Source organism: Microtus ochrogaster, chromosome 8, assembly GCF_000317375.1.
Source record: "Microtus ochrogaster isolate Prairie Vole_2 chromosome 8, MicOch1.0, whole genome shotgun sequence".
In the NCBI taxonomy this organism is placed as follows: domain Eukaryota; kingdom Metazoa; phylum Chordata; class Mammalia; order Rodentia; family Cricetidae; genus Microtus; species Microtus ochrogaster.
In genome coordinates, this window is record NC_022015.1 from 54,771,968 (window position 1) to 54,785,942 (window position 13,975).

Here is a 13,975-nt window from a genome sequence, read left to right on the forward strand (position 1 = left end):
CTGAGTGAGGTAACCCAGACCCAAAAAGATGAACATGGGATGTACTCACTCATAATTGGTTTCTAGCCATAAATAAGGGTCACGGAGAAAATTAAAGTTTTGATTTAAGAGTGTGTTGGGGAGTCGGGTAGGAGGGTAACACTTCTCTGTCTTGGTCATCTTTCTTTGAAATTATATGCAGATGATTTTGGTGTGTGTTTGTGTGTATGTACGAGATCTGTATGATCTGTATTATATATCCACAGATCCACACACATTTTCTGATAAGGTTTATATAAGCTTGCATAAGTACCAGTTTTAGAGTCAGTGTGGTCACTCAGGTTTGAGTGGTTTGTGACAAACGCCACCCCTTTTGTCAAAAGTGTCAATTCCTGTTAAGCTAGGTAAAAAGGAATTGCGTTTTATTCTGAAACATTTAAGAATTCAAGAATTAGGTCCTTAAAGTGGTATGGTGATGCACACTTGTGATCCTGGCTCATGAGAGCTGACATCAAAGGATAGCAAATTCAGGGCCTGTCTAGTCTACCTTAAGTTCAAGGTCAGCTGTGGCTATGAAGTCTCAAAAACCAGAAACCAAACTAAAACAAAACAAAACAAAACAGAGAAACTGTCTACAGTAGGCAGCATACACTATAGCTTCTTAATGCTAAATTCTTCTGTGCTCTTATACCAGAAATAGATAACGAAAGAGCAAGCATTTGATATGATCTTAATCACTTTGGAGATGTGTGAGCTGGACCGTCTTGGTGTGTCTTCAACAGCGAGGTGTCTCCTCTGACCATTTGCGTGGTCCTCTTTTAAAATACGAATTAATATTTCCTAGAAGTTTCTCTTGTTAGGTCGCCTGACCCAGTGGGTCATTTATCTAGGCTCAGCACTTTATTCCTCGATGGGGGGGTGATCAGAGCCACACTGGTGGAAAAGGAGGAAGAGGTTGGGTTCAAGTGGAGGAGAAGGCAGTCCTGGTGTGGTCCCGACAATGTCTTACCAAATTTCTAAGTGCTCTTTTTTTTTTTTTCTTAGCAAGCCTAATGTAATGAGGGAAATAGATACAAGTAAGATACTTGGACCACATTCCAAGCCTAAACTCTGTTTCTAAGTTGAGAGTTTGTGGTAGGCGTATAGCGTTCTTGTGTTTTATTTTAGACTATAATCTTAGTAAGTAGCAGGGTGTATGTTTATCTTGTGTTTTTGTTGTTTAGCAACCATTGTAGTACACACCTGTTGCTTAATAAGTGTTCGTAATTGGAAATTTGAAAAGGAAATAGGACTCTTGAAGAGAACTAGGGTGAATTTCTCCGCACCCACATGGCAGCTCAGAACCTCTGTAACTCCAGTTCCAGGGATGGGATGCCCTTTTCTGGTCTCTGCAGAGAACGAGGCACACACGTGGTACACGGCTATACACGCAAGTAAATACTCATATACGTAAAAATATAAAACAAACATCTTTAGGACAGACAGACTGACAGTCTCACTTTAAAGAACTGAAATCCCCAATGCTTAAAACTAGCTCAGGGGCGGGAGAGACGGCTCCTTTTCCAGAGGACCTGGGTTTGATTCCCAGCATTCGTGTGGCAGCTCACAACTGTAACTCCGGTTCCAGGGAATCCGATGCCATTTTCTGGCCTCCATAGACACTCAGGCAAGCAAAACACCCATATATATTAAAAAAAATTAAAACAGGAAAAAAATAATATATACTTAGTCTATACAACAAAAATAAGGTAAAGTACTTATTATGTATGACTTAGCTATAAGACCCTAAACCCTATTCCAACGGATGTTTGTTGCATGGTTACTGCGTGTGAGTCAGTAGTCCGGGCTATATTTAGGACTAACAGGAGGCCTAAGGAATGGCAGCAGACCCACAAAGCTCAGCCCACAAAGAAAGTTGCCGCCTCCCATCTTGCTTCACTTTCCGGGTCTTTTGTAAAGTTAAGATTCTGATTCAAGGATCTGGAGGGATGGGTGGGCAGTTAAGGGCACATGCGTCTCTTACAGAGGCCAAAGCTCAGTTCCTAGCACCAGAGGGCTCCTCAGGTGTGCATCTGGATCCACGTACGCATGCGCGTACATACACACACACACACACACACACACACACACACACACTCACATATAGATGCACATGAATAAAAATAAATCTTTTTAAAAAAATAAATGAGAAAAATTAAGAATCATACGGACTCTTGGGACATATGGACATCACCAAACATCACAAGCAGGTATAAAGAGAGAAAATATTTTAAAATAAATTATTGTAAAATAGGGCTGTTTATATTTTTCCAAAGAATAAGTTATTGTGGGTGACTCAGATTTCTAAAGAGCACGGGCTTTGCCCCTCTAACTTATCTTTTCTATCCCCTCTCATTTACTGATATTTTATTATCAAAATTTAATTTTGTACTTGGAGACTTCCTCAAGCAGTCTATTGAGTACGACTGACTTTCTCTATTGACGGAGGTTCATCGTCCCCAGTAGTAACTGTCCTATGCGACAAGGACCAGGAGACTGTTTCCCCAGCAAATCTTTTTCAGCATCACCTTTGAAATCGCTACCCTTGCTATAGGGATTTGCTTTTGATTTGCCCTCCAAAGCCATCCGCATGATGTCATCTGACTGAGGTGGTGGCTGGGGGAGAGGAAAGAGCCTTAGCTAAACTGACGGTATTGTATCTTGTGGAGGTTTGAATGGGGATGCTTGGTCCCCAGTTTGTGGAACTCTTTTGAGAGGGATCAGGATGTGTGGCCTTGTTGAAGGAAGTGTGTCACTGGGGGTAGGCTTTGAGCTTTCAAAAGCCTATGCCAGGCTGAGTATCTGTCGCCCTGCCTTCTGCCTTCAGATCAGAAGGCAGAGCTCTCAACCCCATGTCTGTCTGGCTGCCGCTCTGCTTCCCACCATGATGGCCATAGACTAACCCTCTGAAACTGTAAGCAAGGCCCCAAATAAATGGGACTTCTTTACAAGTGTTTCCTTGGTCATGGTGTCTCTTCACAGCAACAGAACAGTGACTAAGACGCTTGTTTATCTGTTTGTTTGCATTGGTCTTCTAAATATTTTGACAAGTGGGCGCAGCTCTAGGTAAGATGTGCTGTCATGGCATGGCAGTTTTCCAGCGTTTCCTGGTATACCAGTATGCTCTATTGTCAGGTAACAAGATGGGAAAGCAACAATAGACAGAAACCTAAGTTCAAAAACACGATCACTGTATGCCTTTTTGTTTTTTTCTCTGCTTGTCCACGAGCATAGACAACCCACCGCTCTTCTCTTTGGAACCATTCAAGTCTCAAACTAGTAAAATCTACAGAAAGCTGGTTCTTTTGGCTAGTGTCCATCTGTTTTCATTTTGAGAATACAGCTTTAGTCCTTTCTAAACAAAACAACAACATACCTCGGTTTGCCTCTTGGAAGGGTCTTGAGGGGAAGGGTCCAGAGATCGCTGTGTCTCCCAAGCGCCCAAGCACTGTGAGTGTTGGAGCTAAGTGTGTTTCCTCAGAGCAGGGAATGCTAAGTACTGAACGGCTCGGTTGCTTCTTCGGACCCACAGGTACACATGGCAGAGATGAAGCACTGGCTCCCAGCCTCGCTCCCCGCAGTTGGCAGGCTGGAGAGTGGTTTCCATAGTGATGCTGTCGCCGTCCAAGGGGATGAAGAGTAAAGGTTCTGCTCCACCCAGGACACATCCAGAGCAGGATCTGCTCCCGGAAGACTAGGTTGTGCTACCCGCTGAAGGTGCAAGAGCGCTTGCCTAGGTGTCCTTTTCCTTCTGTGTTTTTAACTGAGTAATAGTGAGTTAGAGGCTTGCTCTACATTAGAACTTGTCCCTAAATGTGTATTGCATATCGTGTATCGTGTATCGTGTGTGTGTGTGTGTGTGTGTGTGTGTGTGTAAGTATACATATACACATATATACTTCTTCACTGGCTGTTCCTTCCTTTAGAAAGACAAAATAGGATCAAAGGATCTAAGAACTATAAGATGAATTTCTGACAGTTCTATCCCTTTTATAGCAAAGGGGTGGGTGTCACTTTGTGTGACTACTTGCAGTACCCAGTATGCTAGTATGAAGTTGTCCCTTGCTGCTGGCCTTCATATGGAATTTATAAAAAATCTAAAGTGACGTTTCTCTCTTTAATTATGTTCACTCCCGATGTTTTCACTGCTGGGTAGTTTGAGAAAAGTTCCTTGTAAGTCTTGCCTGGCTAAGATCAAATACACCTCTCTACCTTTCTCTGTGCTCATGAGCCCTGAAGAAATGTCAATAAAGAACCGTCCGTGGGCCCTCCCCACTCTGTTCTCCAGAAAGGCAGAAGTGTGCTGAAGATCTGTTTAAAAAGTTACCCTTCTGCTGCTTTCACGTGGGGCCCTTACTGAACCGTAAGTTCTGAGGTTCAGTAGGTCTGGGGTATCGGCCCTAAACCATGGTTTCCAATCAGTTCTGAAGGATGCAGGCACCATCGGACCCCAAGCCCGTCCCGTGTGACACAGCTTGAGTAGCAAGTCACCCGGCTCTGACTCTGGATGCTATTGTAGCTTCCCTGAGTGAGAGGGGCACGTGGGGCCCCCAGCTTTGAGGCTGGCTGTGATTAGTTGAGATACTTCGGGGAGAGAGAAACCGCCTGGGAGAACATTTGGCGTGCCTGCTCCTGCAGGGTTGAGAGTGGAATTCCCAGAACTGGCTCCTGGGGGCTGTGAGGACAGGAATGCGGGGCAGAGGGACAAGATAAGGAGGAAGTGAGATAAGGTCCCTTTCCCTCCTGCCTCCAACCTAGGGGTGGACTGGGATTATGAACCGTCCCCTTCACTCTTCAGAACAAAACCAGGGGATGCTTCTAAGTAGCTTGTGAGACTGTGCCACCCTTCACCAAGTAGCCTCAAGTACAGAGAAAAGAATTTGGATGGACCCTGTTCTCGGAGCCACTAAAGTGAACCATGGGAGGATTTGCTCATCCAGCACTGTATCTACTTCGCGTGTCTGTGCTTTGAGGGTGCGTTTGCGCATCTGTGAGGCCACTTCCAAGATAAGTATGCATGTTAATATATTTTCCTCTACATGCCCCCATCCTTTTCTTTTTCATTTTTTTAAAAAAAGAATCTTTAATTTTCTGGCTTCAAACTTTTAAAATTATTTCTTTTGTGCATGGCACCCACGTTTGGCTGTATTAACCTCTGTGTCCCGCACACTAATTTGAGATCCTGACATGATAGTTTAGCAGGGATATGTGTCTTGCTAGCATTAGTTTGGAGGTGTTAAGAGGCAGTTCTAGAAGATTCCTTGAGTCTAACCATGTTTTTGAGTGAGAATGTCCCCCTGCCTCAGGTTCAGTCTGCGTGCTTGGTCCATGACAAGCCTGGGGTACAGCAGTGGGTAGTGAGGCACTCCAAGTAACTCAGGACGAGAAATTGAATGTTTTCCGTTCATTTGCTCCCAGTCTGTTGTGTACAGGAACTGAGGTTCTGAGGTCAAAACTGGAGGGTAAATGCAGAAGCTGGTGTGGAATGGCTCAAACATCACGTCAAGTCAAACCTAGTGAAAGCACGCTTGCTGTTGTTATGCAGAGAGATTTTTGGCGGATGTGTTCAACATGTGCAAAGCAATAAAATTAGGAATGGAGCTCAGTTCAGTTTCCCTCCTGTGCTTCTGGTTTCTGAAGAACAACACAATGCTATCCATGTTTGTAGGATATGAACAGCTTCTGTTTGTTTTTGTGTTTGTTTGTTTTTTTTCTCCTTGCTCACCCACCTTTTGGAATTTACTTACAGGAAATTACTGAGAAAATACCCAAAGCAGTCTATCAAAATGTTGCAGTGTGAAAAATATTCTAAATGTGTAGTAATTAAGGAAGGTCAAACGAAATATGGAACAAATATGAAAAAATACTATGTAGCCATTAATAAAATGGTTATTGTCTTAGGTTGCTTGTATTATGGTGTGGTGTGGTGTGGTGTGTGTGTGTGTGTGTGTTTGGTTTTTTGAGACATGGTTTCTTTGTGTAGCCAGCCCTGGCTGTCCTAGAACTCACTCTGTAGACCAGACTAGCCTTGAACTCAGATCCACCTGTGCCTCTCAAGTCCTGGGATAAAAGACTTGCACCACCACGCCCAGCTACAATGTCATATATTATAAAGTAACATTTGCAGATAAACTCACATGTATACAAGCACAGGAAAGAACTACACCAGGCATGTGTTCTCAGAGTTTCTATGCCTTGTGAGATGTTTAGCGGTTGTCTGTCTAGTGTTTGACAGGATGCCCTTGTTAAAGAGAGTGCTCTCTGTGTATGCGGAGACCGGGTGTGCACTTATCTGGATGGATATTGTGAACGCTTCTGTAATGAGCATGGGGGCACAAATATCTCTTTAGGGTCCTGTTTCAGTTTCTTGGGCAGCTTTTAGAAGCGGGTTGCTGGATCATAGAGTAATTGTATTTCTTGTTTTGGGGTGGGGATGCTCCATAAAGTCTTCCATTATAATTGTACCATTTTTTTCAGTTCTGTTAATAGGGCACAAAAAGTCCTGTTGCTCTCTCTACATTCCCATCACTCAATATTTTAAAAGTCAGCCCTGCCACCACCACACCACTGATGTCGCTGGTGTTTCGGAGTTTGATGGGGACTGTGAGGTGATAATTCACTGTAGTTCTCATCTAGTCCCACCTGGCTTGGCATTGAGAACTTTCACCAGCTGTCATGTTATAAAGCACCTCCTTGGCTCTTAGCCTCTTTAAAGTCTCTCTCAAGAGAGTGGAAACTTGTTTGTTCTTGGGAAAAAACACACGCACGTGCACACACACCTAGGAGATTTCTGTTTAGCATAACAGCCTTTCTGAACCTGGAGACGGATAACAGATAGCTTCAAGGTGAAATCCTTTTGTGTTGTCTGAAGATCCAGTGTCCTTCTCCTCCTGATGTTTTGTTTTTAAGATCTGTAGGCCTCAGAGACACAAGCATGAGCCTGTTCTGTTCACTCTGTAGTATCCAACAGTATACTATCTGTTGTCACATGCTGAGGTTTAATATTGATTTAAACAAACCGCTGAAAGTCAGACTTCCTGGGGATAGCTTTCCTACCACTGGGAAGCATTGTGTTAAAATCCCAGGCTCTTCCTGGCTCCGGGACCCTTGGAACTTAGCTTCTTCCTGGTGAATCTTCCTGTCAAGCTGTGGTGATAACATCTGCTGTACATCAGGGTCTCCTAGCAACCTGTTAAAGTGCAGATCGCTGGGCGTGGCTCCTAGAGACCGGGTCCACGTCTAAGAAGACCTGAGGATTTTTGTTTCTTTATTCCTTTTATTGAAAATACTTTTCTCACATAATATACCCTGATTATGGTTTCCCCTCCCTCTGCGTCTCCCAGTTCTTCCCACCTCCCCTCCCACCCAGATCCCCACTCCCTTCCTGTCTCTCATTAGAAAAGAGCAGGCATCTAAGAGTAATATTAGAATGTAACAAAATAAAATATAATAAGATGAAATAAAAACACATTGAAGTAGGGCAAGACAAAGAAACAAGGAAAAGCGCCCATAATAACCCTAAACTGGAAGGTTTCTTAAAAGATTCTGGGAGGCAATGTTGTTTGGACTTCGCTCGAAGATAAACCATTTCAAGGTTAAGAATCTGACTGTGTGTGACGGCCCCATTTTATTTAGTGACAGTGGATCAGTTGAATAATACTCTTAGAGAACGTCACCGGATAATACAGTCCCAGAGGAAATAAAGGAAAACTTTTCCCATAGAGGCATCAATCAAAACATTTTCAATCATTTAAATAGGACACATTAAAAGTCTTTCCAGGGACTGGAGAAATAGCTCAGTGGTTAAGAGCACTGACTGCTCTTCCAGAGGACTGGGGTTCAACTCTGATCACCCACATGGCAGCTCACAACTGTGGGTAGCTCAGGTTCTAGGGGACCTGATAGCTCCACACAGACACACAAGCAGGCAAAACACCAATGCCCATGGAGGAAAAGTGAGGGCCTCTCCAAGGACAGGGACTCGAGTTCTCTTCCTTCTGTGCTGAGGCTTGTTCTTTTTTTTTTTTTTTTTTTTTGCGTTTTCCAGACATGGTTTCTCTGTGTAGCCCTGGCTGTCCTGAAACTCAATTCTGTAGACCAGGCTGGCCTCAAACTCACAGAGGTCCGCTTGCCTCTGCCTCCCGAGTGCTTGGATTAAAGGCCTGCGCCACCACCACCCAGCATTAGTCTTGTTCTTAATGTTGGACTAGGGAACAGAGGGAACAGTAGTGATATTTTAACTCACGAAGCACTGCCAGACAGAATTCTTTTTCAGCAAGAGCAAGGTGCCGGTAACCTGGCCATACTTGTAAGTCAAAGTTTAGTTCCTGTTGGGATTGCTTTCCCCAAGACAACTGCAGGGGGACCAGAGCAGGTCAGAACATGCCACATCATTGGGCTTGACCTGAGTCCTGGGAATGTTTTCTTCATAAGTCAACAAGAGTGGAGAGCTGTTCCTCAGGGGAATGGGGGCGTGCACTTGTGACTACGCTCTATACTCTGTCACTTGTGGAGGCCAGAGAGAAGTTGGTTGTCACTCTCCGGTGAACTTTCACCTCAGAAAGGTTCCTGGAAAGAAACTTGTGGAGGCCAGAGAGAAGTTGGTTGTCACTATCCGTTGAACTTTCACCTCAGAAAGGTTCCTGGAAAGAAACTTTGCCAGCGTTAGTTCTTACGCATACAGGAAGCCTTGTCTGTCCCAGCAACCCAGCTGGAGCAGAGCCAGGGTGGGGCTGTGAAAACATCTGGAGGCTTCCAGGTGGCGTTAGCCTGCCCGCGGCTCCTACACACTCTGGGAAAGATACCAGTGTCCTTTTGTAGTGTTGCTGATGGGTGGATATAGATGAGCAATAGGGGTCCGTGAGTGGGCACGGCCCACCCACACCCACACCCACTCTGGGACAAAGTGAGTGCGTACGGAGGCAGATGTGACCGTGGGAACTTTTCACGTAAGTAAGGCAGAAAGGTGGGTGACCTTTGGGTGCAGCTGATCTTTAAGCATCTCAGGAACCTACATGTGCTTTGTTCCCGAAGAACAGACCTTCAGTCAGCTTATTTCAGAGAAGAGGGCAGGTGTGTGTCTCCTTTGGTTCAACAATCAGACTGGCTTATGATGACCAGGCAAGGAATGAATGAATGAATGAACTTATTCACTGGTACTTATTTTCTTTTCTCCTTAGCATCTGCATTTTAATTGGTTTCTGTGATTAAAAAAAGCACCTACTTCAGCCTTTTATCTGGGATTTACCCAACACCATGAAACTGCAACTATAGCTGTGTAAACAAACATAGTCTAAAATACCCCAATAAGCAAACCTCAGCATACAGTAAAAAATGATCTGCTGTAGAGGAAGGGGCTCCGTGAGGTTGGGCCATACTAGGTAGCATGGCTGCAAACCAGTGGCATATGCGCCCCCCCCCCTCCAGCCTCCGCTCTCAGATGGTGGGAAGCCAGGAAGCATGGAGACCCCTGGGAGAGGGTCTGATCCAGAACGGTGGCCACACTGGCATGACATTTATTGTTGCCATTAATTAGATAGCTGACTGTCTTTGCAGAGTCTACAGGCATGTGTGGACAGTTGTATGTGATATGATGTATGTGGTAAGTTAGACAGGTTTTTGGAGGCTTGGTTAAAAGACTAACTTAAATAATTGAGCTGTGTGGTTTTTAAAATCGGAGCCCATGTCTTTGCGTATCTGTGTGTCCAGTTGCTTTTGCTAGAATCTGTGTCTCCTTAGAACATCCAGCTGCCTGGCTTCATTTGTGCTCCTTCTGTCTAAAAGCGGTGTGAGTCAGGTTATCCTTGCACTGAGCCTGTGCATCCCTGTGCAGGGTTTGAGAGGGACATCGCGTGTTGGTGCATGTACGTTCTCCTGTGTCAAAGCCTTGTGCTCTTACTGCTAATCCCATAAGCCCAGGGCAAGCGCTGCTGTATCCGCCCAGTCATGAAGCTCTGTGACTGGATCATCCTAAGCCTTTGTTACTTGTAAAACGAGGGAATGGATTTCAGCATTTGCAGGTTCTTAGGAGGGGAAAACAAGGTGAGAAGTGTGTTTTAATAAAAACTGTCCAGAATGTATCACAATGTCATCAATTCTTGTTTTGTTTTGTTTTGTTTTTTTGTTTGTTTTGTTTTTCGAGACAGGGTTTCTCTGTGGCTTTGGAGCCTGTCCTGGAACTCGCTCTGTAGACCAGGCTGGTCTCGAACTCACAGAGATCCGCCTGCCTCTGCCTCCCGAGTGCTGGGATTAAAGGCGTGCGCCACCATCGCCGGGCAATGTCATCAATTCTTAAGATCTCTTCCAGATCTTACCACTTGGAACAAGGATCTGTCTTACCGTAAATGCAGTCCCTCTTCTCCTTCTCTTCTCCCTCCTCCTCCTTCTCTTCCTTTTCTATGGTACTAAGAATCAAGCCCAGGACCTTACAGATGCTAAACACACGCTGGACCACTGAGTGTTATCCTCGTCATCAGCCCCGATGCAGTTGTAGTAAGCATTTTATTTTTTAATTTTTGTCTACTTTTATGTGTATCCGTGGTTTGCTTGCTTGTGTGTCTGTACACCATGTAGGTGCAATGCCCACAGAGGCCAGGAGAGGGCGATGGATCCTCTAGTACTGGAGTTACAGATGTGTGTGAGCAACCATGTGGGTGCTGGGAATCGAACCTGTGTCCTCTGGAAGAACATCCAGCCCTGGTCATTTCATCGTCACTTAATAAGATATGTTTTCAGATCAGCACTTAATGGCACACCATACAGTAAGTGAGCTTTCTGATTTCAGAAATCCTAGCAAGGGATAAAATCATGTTAGCTACAGTATTATCATCAATGTTGTCCTTTGTCGTCATGGTCCCAAGCCATGTGATGGCAGTTGATGGTTTACAGAGCTGGGGTGCTCTCTCTGCTTCTCCAACTGCTGTCTTCTTTGGTGTGCTCTTCACAGAACTCTGTTGAGTGGCTTTTCATAGTTTGTTTCATTTCAGCTGACGTAAAGTACTTGTGAGGTCAACTCTTTATCTTGTTCACTGAACCACACTTGGGCTACTATGGAGATGATCTTCAGTACCATCCGGTTTCTGGAAATAAAGAGAGGAGGCACATTCTTTATTTTCTCTATCGAAGGATTTTCCCAAGTCAAAAGAAGTGCTTTTTGTAGGTAGCAGAACGAAGCCATGATTGCGCCACGGGAGTTAGTGGTTGGTACTTTCCTCCAAGGGAGAAAAAGAAATGCTTTATTGAGCTGTAACAAGGGAATGGACCATGGCCATTCCCTGCTTTCTTCAATGGGCTGGTAAAAGACCGCATTTCATGAGGAAGAGCCAGTCTGCACAACTGGTAGGCCACCTGTCAGACGGGACAGTACCTGGGAGGGACAGATCCACAATTTACAGCTGTCCCAGTGCAGACACTGCCAGCTCCCACATCCCGTGACTGGGGGCCTTGTTATTTTATCTGTGACATGTTTGTAGCTCCTAAGTTTAGGCTTCCCTCTTGTTATTGTGTTCTGTTTTAGGAGAGGATGGGAGAGATCAATTTGGATCTGAGCTAAAGCTCTCTCTTGCCAGGTGAGAGAGGTTCAATAACACACAAGTATGTGTGTGTGTTGGGCCAAAGTCTACGAAGCTTGGCTAGGAAGGCTCTGGGCACATCTCCATTCAAATACCTTGACACACACTTCATTCACCCCGAACACCCACAGCTTGTCTCTTCTTGTCTTCTGTTTGCCCTCAGCAGGTTGAGTGCTGGTATTTACAAGCCTCTCTGAGTCGACACAAGAGCACAAACCTGAGAAGCCACTGAGGGGCCAGAAAACAGGCTTCGGCCTGAGGTTTTTGAGGTTTTCGTTATGGCTTTTAGAAATGTCATTAGTTGAACAATTCCAGAAACTTGGCCTCTCTCCTTGACCCCCCTCCTGTCCCCACTCCTCCCCTCAAGTCTTTCCAGGCCCCACATTCTTTTATAAAGCCTTGCCCGGCAGATGTTGGTAGTCATTTCTGTTCTGGAAGAAAGCTTCTGTTCTCTGTGTCCCTTGCCTTTCAGCCCAGCCACCTCATGCCCGTCACAGTTTATTGACTTGCAGGTTCAGTGCCCCTTGTGCCACTGCGTCAGGCGATTGCTTCTTACCCAGAGAGACCAGAGCGAGTTCACAGCCACTGGGATCCTGCCGGGAGGGGAAGGCTCAGAATCTGAGCACTCCGCTGTGGCTGGGAGAGCATGGAGGACCTGACAGAAGCAGCCTTTGACAACAGCAGAAAGTCCTTTTGAGTTTGCAGCCATGAGCAGTGAGGACAATTTCACTAGCAAAGGAGCAAGGTTCTCGCCCTATGTTGATGGTCACACATCAACAGCCGTCTTTCCCTTCACACAAGTGTGACAAGCATCGTGTGTGCTCTGAAAGGAGCCTGAGAGTTGTTGCCTGTTATGAGGGATTCATATTCTTACATCTCCCCTTCAAAGCAAATAAAGTCCAAATGGCAAGAAGAGTCCAGACACTGGTTTATGGTTAGTATTGTTAGAGAAGGAATGAAGGAGCCAGCATCGTCCGCCAGTGCGTCTCCCAGGGGCAGCCACAGTGGATATCCTGGTTCATTTGCTTCTGATTTTTAATTAAATGCACAAACACACTTTAAAACAAAAACAACTCAGCCTTGGGATTTGATTGGTAGGATTTATTTTTTGAATCAGTGATTCTTAAATCATGGCATTGTGTGGCATTTAGTGACGAATTAGATTTAACAGCAGTTAGAGATTAATGAACGTTGGCTGTCCTCAGCATTATCAGTTAATAACACATTGATTTTTGTAGGGTGGGTGTGTAGGTCTGTATACATACACATAATACTTGTTCATTTTAAGTTTTTGTTTATTTACGTGTGTGGCGTGTGTGAACGCGTGCGCCATGAGTGTGTGTGGTGGTCAGGAGACCACTTACTCTAGAGGCAGGGTCTCTCGCTGCTGCTGCTGCTGCTGCTGGCCTGTGTACTCCAGGCTACACTCTTCTGCCCCTGCCTCCTGTCTCACAGGGGCTGCTGGTTTTCTGAGACTCTTGATGTAGGTGCCTGGGGTTGAACTCAGGTCCTCAGGCTTGCGTGGCAGCGTTCTTACTTTCTCAGTCATCTCGCTGGCCCTGTCTTACTTTTTAAAAGTCAACTTCCACTGGGCATTTTTCATACCCCCAACAACCTCCATGCTTTCGGCTGCTGTGCTAGGATGGCATAGGTCTCTACTGTTATTTTAGTATACTCTTGTTCCGGAGAAGTCGTTTGGCTTTTTGGCTGACAGCACTTCACAGGGAGGTGTGTTTCTTCTGGCTTCGTAAGTCCAGAGTTAGGATGGACCCGCAGTGTTCTCGTGTATAATTATTTACTTTCTTTGCCAGTTTTTTTATAGAAGCATTTTCGAAAAGCAATAGTTAGAGCAGTATTTTTCCCCTAGTTTACTCCATGCTTGTTTCAAAGTTTGTAACTGTTATATGTCTCGATGCAGTAACCTGAGGTAACTCTTAACAGAAAGTCAATGTAAAATCAGAAACGTGTTGTGCGGTGTGGGATCCAGTGTCTGCGACTGCGTGTCCTGCTGTCGTTTGTGTGGTATGGGATCCAGTGTCTCTGATGGTGTGTCATGCTGTCATTTGAAGTTTGCCCAACATAACAGTGCAAGATACTGAAGGTTCTTAGCAAAGCGATTGCATAGAAGAGAAGTGGGACTGGGAAAAAGACCTGACATTTAAAAAGAATGTATATGGAGTTTATACCTTTAAGAGATTGAGCATCTGGTGCAAGAACTGCTTTGAAGTTGCAGTCAGATAAATGAAATTATTGAACCAACTTTTGGAAAAGCAGATGAGCTTCAAAACACATAGACACACATGTAGTGAGTGTGTATATAAACTATTTCATATAATTAAAAAGACACACATGTAGTGAGTGTGTATATAAACTATTTCATATAATTA

General features: G+C 44.8%; 1 protein-coding gene across 2 annotated transcripts in view; it reads left to right on the top strand.

The window, feature by feature from the left end:
• Kank1 (KN motif and ankyrin repeat domains 1) overlaps positions 1 to 13,975 on the top strand; it is a 194,298-nt gene that overhangs the window by 119,554 nt on the left and 60,769 nt on the right. The gene's annotated exons all lie outside the window — the stretch shown is intronic.